Genomic DNA, 12,435 nt, shown 5'->3' with positions numbered 1-12,435 from the left:
ACTAAGAAATTTTGAACTTAATCAAATTTCAACTAATTGCAGGTTCAAGTTTACCCACTGATTGTTTTCTTTTAAAACACACTTTTCTATGATCTTTTCAACTTTTAGTTTCGAAACAAATCTCAGTGTTGTTCAGACGTGTGGAAAAAGTTGTTTCCAACATCTTGGGCTTTGGTAATATTTTTATGTTAACATCTTTTATTTATAAGTTATGGGGCAAAAATGATCCCAATACGTTCAGAAGGGTCATAGATTGGCACAAAAAACATGCAGCACATTTACCAACACATTAAAGCATTAAAAGCTTTAATTCCATAATTGAGACTTGCACTTCACAAAACTTATAAAGTGTACAAAATATCAGTCTTCTTATCAAATCTGACACTGATGACACAATTCAAAGTTCTTTTCTGCACATGAATAAACCTGACATCAAGTGTCAGAACAAAAGCAGGAGAAAGGCCAGCATTACAAAATGTGAGGAGAGTCACAGATTCCATCATGTTAATATATTCCATCAGACATTTAACCTGAAAATAGCCATGGATAAAGAGGAACAAAATACATTTAATCCTGTTGCATAAGAACTATTCATAAATGTGCAGGAAACACTGAGACAGAGACAGCACTCCATAATCGCTTTTTCTCCACCTCTGGGGCAACAAAGTGATTAAATTCATTAAATCTCTTCACATAATTGCAGCTCATCTATGGCAGAGTAAATATTCAATTAATAGTGCCTTTTTAATAACTGTGATTCCTTCAGTCCATCGCACATAGCCTCATGCTGTCATTAATTAAAATTTCTCTTTGTGTATTAGTCATAATACATGGCAACATTAAAATTTATTAAAAGGCAAGTTCATCTTTCAGCCCTGTGATAGACTGACGACCTGTCCAGGATGTACCCCACCTCTCGCCCTATGGCAGCTGAAATAGGCTCCAGTTCATACATTTATTGTGTATTGTAAGATGGGGAGAAGGGGTTAGGGTAGGTTAATCTTTTTCTTTGGCTACCACTTGGATAGAAAGTAGGCTTAAGCTGTCGCCATGTTGAGGTGGCAAGCTGAGCCGCAGCAAGCCCAGGCGGAAGCTCTTTACCAGTCTCTGTAGCATGTTTGGCCAAGGTTGACTGCCTGCCAAACAACCAGAGACAGAGCAGGGATGAATCAGCACTGACAAGGTGAAGCTAGCTTTGTGTTCACCGGTTGACAGCTCAGGTGCTCAGAGAGATGGAGACACAACAGATTACATTTAGGCCACTGCAGAAACAGAGAAGGGGAGATAAAGGAAAAATAGAACGAGTAAAAAAGCAGACAGTCCAAAAGCGCTTTTGGACTGTAGAAATTTTTCTCAGAAATAAATGAGAAAGTTGGACAATCAAGGCTTGTGTGTGAGTTGTGTGGTTTCGAACCACCACTTAGCAGGTAGCTTATGATGGCTTGTAGTTACGTTTTATAATTAAGCAACTTATGAAAGTCAGTCTTTTCTTAAGTGAAACTTAACTTTGGTTGCATTAATCTGTAAAGTACTGATTGTCTGACTGAGTTTATTGTCAGTATATCCCAAAAAGTTGATTCTGTTCATGTGGACATGGCATTTTCAGTGAGAGAAATGTTTTGTCACTCATCCACGTGACTTCTTCAGTCTCAGCTGAATGCAGGTTTTCCCAACCTCATAAACATTACATTTTCATAATGACTGAACCTAGCACCACTGACCAACAATGGGCTGTGAACAGAGTGTTGGGGATTTTCTGCAAAGCCATTGCAGAAAAACACTTCATTCCACATATTTCACATACAATGGTCAGTACTACAGGCAGAAACATAGGTCTGCCATGGATTCCCAGTTTTACCCATTGAAATGTCGCAGCAAATTTTTTTTAAATGGACTAACAATGAGGTGGAGCAACACAAAAGTACAAAGTTGCAAAAGCGAGTGAGAATTAAAGAATTTTAAGTAAAGCAATCTGGAGCATGTACAAACTGATATTAATCTTTAATAGATTGAGAGCAAACAAAACAACTGCTGTACGATGCCTCTGCTATCTTAGTTTAATTGGTCACAGGACTGCATCACATGACTAAAATGTGTCATCGTTTTCGAAAAGGCTCCGTGTCCACTGTCCACACTGCGACGCAAAAACAGCGTTTTCAAATGTATCCAAGAGCGTTTTTTAAAAGCTGCCTTTTCCTTGACTGAAAACTGTGTCTCAGTGTGGATGGAACGCCAAAATAGAGAGAAAAAGATGCGTTTTCAAACGAAAACGTATTAGTGTGGACATGGCCTTAGATCCACTGGAGCACAAACTGGGTGTTATCAGGGTGCTACAACCCAAAGCGAACACCATTCCCACAGATACAGACCCCAGGGAAGCAGAAGAACATCATATCAAGGCCCTAGACAACTGAGACTGAAGAAGTTGCTTGGATGAGTGACGAAACGTTTCTACCACTGAAAACGCCACACCCAGATTAACAGAATCAGTTTTGGGGGATTTTCTTACCTGGATGATTGAGCATATCTCAAGACCTTGTCAATATATATTTTGATGTTACGTCAAACCCAAAAACTGCTTTCTTTTAAACCTAACAAAGATATTATTTGTACTTAATGAAACCATTCAGGGTCATTTTGATGCCACTATTAAATAATTTAAATAAAAGCACAGCTATCCAGCTGAGAGATGTCTCCAGCATGTCCTGGGTCTGCCTGACACACTTGACCTAGAATACCCAGGAAGCAGAGGCAAAGAGTAGCAGCTGTACTCTGGGCTCGTGTCTCTGACTCTTTGTCTCTCTCTCCCTCTTATCTGTCCTATTCTCAGGCCTTGTTGTGGCTCCTCTGCTATCTGTTATCCAAAGCACAGTTAGCTATGTGATGTACTAGTACATGATTCTGATTCTCTGTAAGAGCATCACACACAAATCTGTTCCCATGATAATGTTGGAAGATGTGTATAACTGAAACTCACGGGATTGCCCCGGTGAGTAGTCGCATTGATGTTCACTGTGTATATTATTGCTTTCTTGCAAGTAAATAAACTTGGAACTCACTACTCTGTGTGTCTCACTTCATAAGGGAATTTTTCTAACACCTTGGTCCTTTGAGGCAGATTTAAACAACTCTCCTGTTAATTTCTGCCAACGCTGACCAATACCGTGCATGGGGCGGGGGAGGTCTGGGACTCCTGTAATACCCTGAGCTGTCAATCACAAAGTGTGGTCAGGCCGACAGCAGGAAAGTACCGGGGGAGTGACCAAATTCATAGTTTGTTCATTAGGATACTGGAGAGTAAGAAATGGTCAGGGACCACTACAAAACCCTGTGCTGTACAGATCCGTGACCCACGGGAGCAATGGTCAGAAGCCATTAAAAAACTGCAATCCACTGGGTTGTTCATATGAAAGTAGCATAATAAATAAAATACACAATTTAAAAACAAAACAAAACAAACTAACGTAAAACAAAAAACTTGTAAGATAGGTAGTAACTGTAGTAAGCCAAAGCCAGACCAAAAAGCTTTTTCCGTATTGCATCTATTTCTCCCACAACAATCTCTAATGCTAGCACTAAGCTGCCCGCAGATGACACAGCCACCGCCTTTCCATGTGTACTATGTAGCAATGCAAATAACCTTTGCCACGCCAACAACTTCATCTCCCCCATCAATTTTTTGATGTTAAACAGGGAAATCAGAGGAGAGGCAGAGGCCAGGACAAAGCAAGGATAGGGGTGGAAATTGGGCATGGGACTGCACTGAAAGGAAAAAAGGCAGGAGAGATGATGATCATCAAGATAAGTGGGAAGGAAGACTAGATGGAAGAAGTCAGAAGAAGGAACCTACCTAACCTAACTTTGCTGGTTGTAGGTAAGCCAATAACTTTTCTTTGTGACAGTGGCACTACTTATACTGTAATCACAAAGGAAGATGGTGGTCATATACCTCTGTCTAAAACAACCAGGTGGTGTGTTCGGAGTTGTGTCCCATAAACCTCCTAGGGTGGGACTTAATGGCAAAATTGGTCCTGTACCTACGCAGAGAGGAATGCATGCACAAAGAACAGACAAGGCTCAGTGCATGTGGTACACATCAGAAACAACACCAAATTATTGGTAGAGTTAGGCACCTCAGGACTAGCCAGTGTTGTGGAATCCTTGCATAAGCTAGCACTATGTAGGGCACCACAAAATGCAGACGAACTTGACCCTGCTCACATACACTGCACCATGTATTATAAACATTCACTGGGGCCTGACACAAAGTATGAAAAGCAATTTGTTAAAGAAAAATCCACAACACTGCTGTTGACACTTTGTTATTGGGATGACACAGGTCGCACAGACATGCAAACTCAGAGACACTGGTAAACTATATTACAAGTGACTGGATGTCCCACATGTGTCTAAACCACACACAGGAAAATGGGGCGACCTCGGGCGATTGCAGTTATGTGTGACAATGCCACAGCTGTTCCCACGCTGCCCTGGCAAACAATTTTTGCCATCACTGGTGGCATATGTATCTTTGTTAAACTGTACAAACTCAGCAACAAAAGCAGTGCACTTAAAGGAGATAAACCAAAACTGACAACCTTTTGATGTTATGCTTATCACGACAGAGGGAAACCCACTTTGCTGAAATCCCATAAATCCTCAGTAAATGAGGGGTGTTTCCCTGAGCTTCATGTTTGTCAGACCCACACACCATTATAAATTATTTGTCACCGAAAGTATTTTTCTGTAACCCAAATTGGTATGGCCCGGGTCTGACCCACACAATGTGCCCATGTGTGGATTACCTTTGGCAAACCTGATCTGGGCCAACAAAGGGCCGCCATTCTTTGTGGTATGTGGGTCACGTATAAGTTGTGTGCAGCCATGGGCCAGTTGCAGACACACTGCTGGCCATGTGCTGGCCCAGAACAGTTTCAGCTCTGGCCCCAAATGTCAGCCTAATGTGTACCTTAATCAAGCCATGTAATAACAACATGTGCTGGAACATAATAGTGCAAAAGTAGCATGACGAAACTCTGTTCAGACAGTGAATGGACTGATTCTTATATAGCACTTTTCTGCTCTCCTGGATTACTCAAAGTGCTCTATAGAACACTGTGCTCTATCACACTCTTAACATGCAGATGTGAGGAGCCAGTTAGTGGATCGAAACACTAGCCTTCCGATCAGTAGATGCCCTGCTCTACCTACTGAGCTGCAGCCACATAAACATGAGTAAACCCTCACTAGGTTTTGGATAAAGTGTACACTCACAAACTTGTCAAACCTGCATTTGAAACGTTGGCTACCATAGCAGTATAGTATTGCAACATGGCATTTGGGTCTTCTAACTAAAATAGCAAATTAGGAACATAAATCGTGCCATATTGCCAGACCTGGCCCACATCTGGTTGACATACACCCTGCCATGACACCAGTCAGTCAGAAGTGCCAGCTTGATGGCGGATCTGGGCCAGGCCTGTTTTCTATAAGCCTGGGCCACATAAACCAAACCATAATCAGGCCAGATATGGCATGCTATCACATAAACAGTGCCATCTACACCAGATCTGGCCCGTATTTGGATGACATACCACTTACCATGCCAGAAGTCAGCCAGCAGTGCCGGCTTGACACCAGCCAGACCTGTCTGCTATGTGGGAAATATCTTTTCTCTTTGTGCCCGATCCATAATGGGCAAAGCAAGGCTTTGTGAAACATGGGAACATTAGAACCATTTCTGCAAAATTCTAACATACTGAGAAAAAATTGCTACATTTATTGTAATAATCACACAGGTTTCTAACAGCTTTTGGGCTCAGTCGACTTTGCTTTTGCTCAAAGTTGTAAAAGTTTAAAATTGTTTTGTTAATTTAGGTTTTTAGGAGCTTGTGTCATCGGGTTTACTCCACACACTGTCGAGTAAAGCTAGAAGCTGGCATAGCGTTAGGTTTTGTGTAATTGATTCATTAATCTAAAAACATATATTTAAAAAAAAGAATACTCACTTGTGCTGGCACACCGTTGACAAATGAGTTTACACTCATTTGTTGATGGCTTAAGGAGAAAAAAACAAAACAGACGGCACTAATGCTAGTGGGTTTGCAGTGGTTATGTTAACAGATACAATTACTGCCCACACATGGCCATGTCATCTCTCTGTGCAATTCTCTGATTTAACTGCATTAACAGAAGTTCTTGAATGGGCAAAAAAGAGAAAGTTAACTGTCGACACCAGGGATGTTAAACTTATTTTAAATCACGGGGCACACACAGGCCATTTTGATCTTATTTGTCCCAGACCAGTGAACCTCCAATTTATGCCAGTATACAGAAATTTACTTTAAACATTATGTCTTTCTACATTATAACAAAATACGGCTGTGGTAAAAGAAAGAAATCTGCCAGCATTACTCTTTCCAAGCAAAAGCTTATCATGTGATTCTATTTGTTGATTTCAGTTGCATTTGATACTGTTCATCCATACCTGGTGGTCTGAAAGCTCTTACATTTAGAAATAAATTCCTTAATTATCAAATGGTTTTAGGAAGGGGGTTTTTTGGACAAGAAAGTCTCAAAAAGTTAGGCTTGCGACAGCTAAATACTGCAGAACAGGGTTTAAATGGAGAAACCATGTTAGACTTTGTTTTCCTTGCAGTTTTTCACATTTTGGGAAAGGAAAGGTGTTTTGATGACCATTTTTGATGTTTTTTGAAAGGAAATACATAAAACCCAAGCTTATTTACATACGTAGCCATTGGCCTAGTCATGTCTCAGTAGGAGGAGGTATCTATAATAAATGAAACCTTTACAAATTACGAAAAAAAAAAATCTTATAGAGGTGCTTACCTCTATAAGATATTTCTTTGGTATACCTGATGTATACCTGAACTAGAGCCATTCTCCAAGTAGGAAGTAGAAACAGAACTCTCCCATTTCATAAGGCATGTATTATAAAATAAATGTAATGGTGGCTAACATTTCCCACCCCAAACTAACACTCCAGTACATAGCACATACCTCACATGAGAAATGACCCTAAACATAACAAATGCTGAAGAGGTATTAGAAATAGAGACAGGTTACACTGACAAAAATAAATTGTGTTTTGGACTGCCTCCAAAGCTAATGTTTCTAGGTGTGTTGTGTGCACCTGCTAGGCAAACCTTGGTTACATCACCTTTTCGACTGAGATCAGGTAATGGTCCAGCAGTTGTTTAGAAGCACTTCACTGCCCCTCAAGGAGATCAGTAAATCTCTTGATTATTTGTGCCCACCTGTAAAACCCCAACCCCCTCTTAATGCTAAAGGTTATCATGGAAATTTCACCTGTTTTTAAAGGAATGGACAAGGCCAGTACCTGCATGACCTAAGCTGGTGCAATGTCACCTATGACATGACATGAGCCACTTCCCCTTACAACAGGACTGGTTTGTAAACCACACCACCAGAAGGGCTAATGTGTGGTGGATCATAAACTGACAGCTAGACTCCCCTCTGAAAGGAAAGAAACCTGTGCAACTTTTCTGAAGACAGAGTAGTATAGTTTTAGATGTGTTACTGGCAGAGAAGGTGGGGGATATGCAGGATGTAAATAGGGCTTATAATGACACTGCGGACAGTACGGAAGTGTAAAGCAATAATGACCGGAGCGAGATAAGCCTGATGTATTAGCAGAAAAACAATACATTGCATATTGTAAACTATGATGTAGGAGTGTAGCATAAACAGGAGGGAATGATAGAAAAATGATTAAAGCTCAGCAACACTCTTTAAAATTAAAGCTCTTTACAGCTAAAGGAATGAATCTCTATTGCTCTGTTCCTCTAATATGTCTATTTCTCAGACCTTGTTGTGCCCCCTCTGCTATCTGTTATCATGTAGCTAACTGTTTCTCTATAAGTGCATCACACACATATCTGTTCCCAGGATAACACTGGATGAAGTGTATAAATGAAAGTCACCGGATTGCCCCAGCAAGCACTCGTATAGACATTTGCTTCCTTGCAAGTAAATACACGCATTGGAACTCACTACTCTGTGTGTCTCACTTCATAAGAGAATCATTTCATTTCTAACAGATAGTTAACCTCTGCCACTTTGGGTAGCAACTCGTTGCAGTTGGGAGTGCTAATTCTCATGTCAGCTGCTTCACATTAAGCAGCAAACCACCCTAGTACAATGAAGTAATTGCTCAGTGAAGCCAACCGAACCACATATTTTGACTCCACCACACCCGACACCCTCTGCTCCTTTGCTGTGTCTAAAAATTGTGAAAAATTCTAAACAGAAACACTGACAAAGCCCTAGCAGAGCCCAACACCTCCCAGAAGAAGACTGGAAACAGCTAAAAAAAATACACTACAGGCAGTTAAAGCAAGCAGTTTGCCTAATGCGTTGCTTAGGGTGTGCTGGCATTTAACAGGATGAACAATCATTTGCTACCTTCACGTCTGCATTTTTGGGGAGCAAACGCAACTTTTTTGAGTAGATTTTCCAGCCAAGCTTGGGACAGTTACAGATGCAGGTGAGGTTTTTCTCAGTCCAAGGAGGGTCATTGCCAGGCAGACTGAGGCTTGCAGCACCAGGTATTTATTCACTCCACATAAAATGTATAAATAAATCATATAATACAAAAACGAACTATTCACAGTTCAACTTTTAACTATTTCAATTTTCAGCTTCTTCCTTTTAAACAAATTTAAAGTGAAAGAACACAAAACACTGCAAACCACAACACAATTAAATATAAATTAAAATATGAAAACAAAAAGAAGATGCACATTCTCTGTCATATGGACCTGCATGAATAAACTTTCTGAATCTTTTACTATCTATTACTATACCTTTCTAATGTGATGCTGTTGTCTCTGGCTCTTTCTCTCTCTCCCGCTCTGTTCCTGTGCTACTGCGCCCCTCCCCCCTCTTCCCAGCGCAAAGCACAAGGCTCGCATGCAGAGTGAAGCGGGGAAAAAAGCGCGAGAGAGGGTGAGAGAAAGAAAAAAAACCCACGGCTCGCAATAAGGAGCCGGCTCGCGTCGTTCACGTCAAAGATACGGCTCTAAGAGCCATTTTGTTCGCGACCGACACATCACTAGTGGCAAATGGGTGTAAGCCTTTTAAATGGTAAATGGTAAATGGCCTGCATTTGTATAGCGCTTTTCTAGTCCCTAAGGACCCCAAAGCGCTTCACACTACATTCAGTCATTCACCCATTCACACACACATTCACACACTGGTGATGGCAAGCTACATTGTAGCCACAGCTGCCCTGGGGCGCACTGACAGAGGCGAGGCTGCCGGACACTGGCGCCACCGGGCCCTCTGACCACCACCAGTAGGCAAACACGGGGTTAGTATCTTGCCCAAGGATATTTGGCATGCAGCCAGGAGGCAGCCTGGGATCGAACCACCGACCTTCTGATTAGTGGCTGACCTGCTCTGCCACCTGAGCTACAGCTACCCCACAAACTTAGTCACTGCTCGGTGTTATTGGACTATCCTGGCCTGAAAGGAGACGCTACCGGTAGACTGCAGCGAGAACTGCCAGCATCTGAGCCAGACTCTGTCTCTCTCATCATGGTCACCTAAATGCAGCGCACAGTAATGGCAGGTTTTGTAATAAGGCAGATCGCACTAACATGCACTGTTAGTTGATTATTTACCTGCCGGATTAACGGGAGAGGACGTGCAAATGTTACCGCTGCTGCTGGGTTGGATTTCACGAGTCCGGAGCGGAATTAAAAACACGACAGGGCTCGCAAAATCACTAGCCCGACGTCCCGGGGCTAGCGATTTTTCCAGTCGGGCTACCAAAATCTAACTCAGCCCTGCCCGTCGGGCTATCATAGGAAGGAAAATATATGTCTATGCTTTTGCATTCTTTCGCCAATGTAGCTGAGTAATTATGTCATTGGCATCGATGAGCCACTGTCAACATGTGACATATTGAAATCGCTTTTGAATTTGCGCTTGTTTTTTGCTTTCACTTTCATTTTGCGATCGCGCGAATGGTGTGTAGAGAGCAGCAGCACTGATTGGTGAGTGACGATTAATTGCGCACCATTTCCTCTGACTTCATCTTATCACTCATTAGCTTACTGTTCAAACGCGACAAGTGAAATCTCTCACAGCAAGCTTAAACATGTGAGAGGTTGAGTGCGCAAAGAATCGCTGACCGTTATGTAAGTACGTGTGTAAAAGCAGCAGGATTTACGCTGGTATTTTAGTTCTGCTGAGCCAAATAAGACAGGTCAGGGTGAAGAAGGGGCAGCCAAAGAAAAGCTTACCACAAAACGGAAAAGTTATGACTATGAGGCAAAAAGAAAGCGCAGCTTTTTTGGTTTCATGGACAAAAGAATTTCTGTGGCTGGAATATGACGAGCTAAATAACATGATGTTCTGCCAGGTGTGTTGTGAGTTTCATTTGATTTCTGAGTCGACAAGCGCCTTTGTTACTGGGACTAGTAGTTTTAAGAAAGACCGCATGAGAAATGCAAGAAATGCATTATTGCCCAGTCTGCAGTATCTTTCCAGGAACAAACACCAATTGCAAAAAACATACTAAAAATAAACCAAGCACAACAAGAACTCCTGAAAAAGCTGTTTAGAACAGCGTGCTATATTGCAAAAAGTGAACTACCATTGGAAAAATTTAACAGTCTTTGCAAACTTCAAAAAGCAAATGGCCTAGATCTTGGTTCCACTTGCCTCTTACCCGTGACTTCAGTGGAAATTTCAGATTCAGGATCTGACACAGACTGATTCATGTCCTACACAGTTCTTACAAGTTCATAGAAATTTCTGTTCAATTTGAACCAAGTATTTGAGTTGATGATTGTAATTTTTATACAGTTGTTGTGATTTTTATTTTAACAATTTTTTTGATTAATTTTTGTTTCCATTACAATATTATACTTTAATGTATAATATTGTAATGGAAACAAAACATTAAAAAATTGCTTTCTTTTTTATTCGGGCTCCTTAAATTTATTTTGGGCTACCAAAAACTGAAGAATGCCTGCCCGAAGGGCTACCAGAGATTTTGAAATTTTGCGAGCCTTGCACGACATTCATTTGTGAGCAAATGCTTTTGCATATTCATAGCGTTTCCTCCCTTAAATGAAGTATCTACTTTGCAAGTATTGCAAGTTGCCCTGTTGTCATCCGTTCTCGTAAAGTATAACCAAACTTTTGAGCGTTTGAGCCACCATGTTTCCTGCCAGGTAAATGACGCTCCGCAACGTGGTGACGTCATTCGGGGCGACTGGAATCGATAAGGGAATCGTTTGCAAAAATGGCAAACAATTCCAAGGAATTGAAACAGTGGGAACCGGTTCTCAACAAGAACCGGGTTTCGATACCCATCCCTACTCATAAGCATCACATTATGTTAGCAATTAGTTTTTATATTATATTAAAACTAGATTACACCTGGATGTTATGTATTTAAGTTCATTTGGTTAGGAAAGTCTCAGGGTTGCCTGCCCCTTACTGATTAACCACAACATATAACCACAACCAATTTCCTTTCTCATATAAGTTTTGCAAGACATGTACAATGCAACTGCCTATTGTAATCACAGGGTTCACAACCAATCCTACCTTGTTTCTCTGTGTGCAGATGGATCTACAATGGATTCTAAATAATTAAAATGATTAAAAATCAAGGAAAACACTTTATTTCGAGATCTGTTAGATGAAGACATCTACTGTAGCAGTATACCATAGGTGATAATTTGCAATGCTTCCTGTTTGCAATATCCTTGGGCAAGATACTAACCCCGTGTTTGCCTACTGGTGGTGGTCAGAGGGCCCGGTGGCGCCAGTGTCCGGCAGCCTCGCCTCTGTCAGTGCGCCCCAGGGCAGCTGTGGCTACAATGTAGCTTGCCATCGCCAGTGTGTGAATGTGTGTGTGAATGGGTGAATGACTGAATGTAGTGTGAAGCGCTTTGGGGTCCTTAGGGACTAGAAAAGCGCTATACAAATACAGGCCATTTACCATTTACCATCACTGCCCAAGGCTAACACTGTACTCTGCTAGAATATAAACATAACAACTAATCATAGCATTCATTTCAGAATGCAAGTGTGCATTTTTGAAAACACACCATCTGTGAATTCTTCTTAATTAGCTGCTGTCATATGGCACATGATCAAAAAGAGTCCTGTCCTTGTACACCACTGTACAGGGAAGATCACAAGAGAAACCACTGACTAAAGCACTGTTAGGCTGCAGGATATCAACTGTGAAGCTCTTAAGATAAAGTCACAGCTTTTCTTGAGCCAGAACACAAGGGTTGTGTATTCCTGAATGGATGAAGTGAGCTGCACTTTATCTTAAGGAGCTTGCATTGTCTGCCAACATAAACAACAGTTGGTAGCACTGATCAGGGACACACACCTTGTCAAGTTGTACAACAGAAACCAACACAA

At 41.4% G+C, this 12,435-nt stretch overlaps 1 protein-coding gene across 1 annotated transcript in view; it reads right to left on the bottom strand.

The window, feature by feature from the left end:
* The window catches only part of ca10a (carbonic anhydrase 10 (inactive)a), a 324,330-nt gene that overhangs the window by 173,121 nt on the left and 138,774 nt on the right, over positions 1-12,435 (bottom strand). The window lies entirely within an intron of this gene.

This window comes from Mchenga conophoros, linkage group LG8 (assembly GCF_057382185.1).
Source record: "Mchenga conophoros isolate Kocher_MC1m ecotype Shallow Benthic linkage group LG8, M_conophoros_male_GT1.1, whole genome shotgun sequence".
NCBI classification, from domain to species: Eukaryota; Metazoa; Chordata; class Actinopteri; order Cichliformes; family Cichlidae; genus Mchenga; species Mchenga conophoros.
This window is presented reverse-complemented; position numbering and strand designations above follow the sequence as displayed.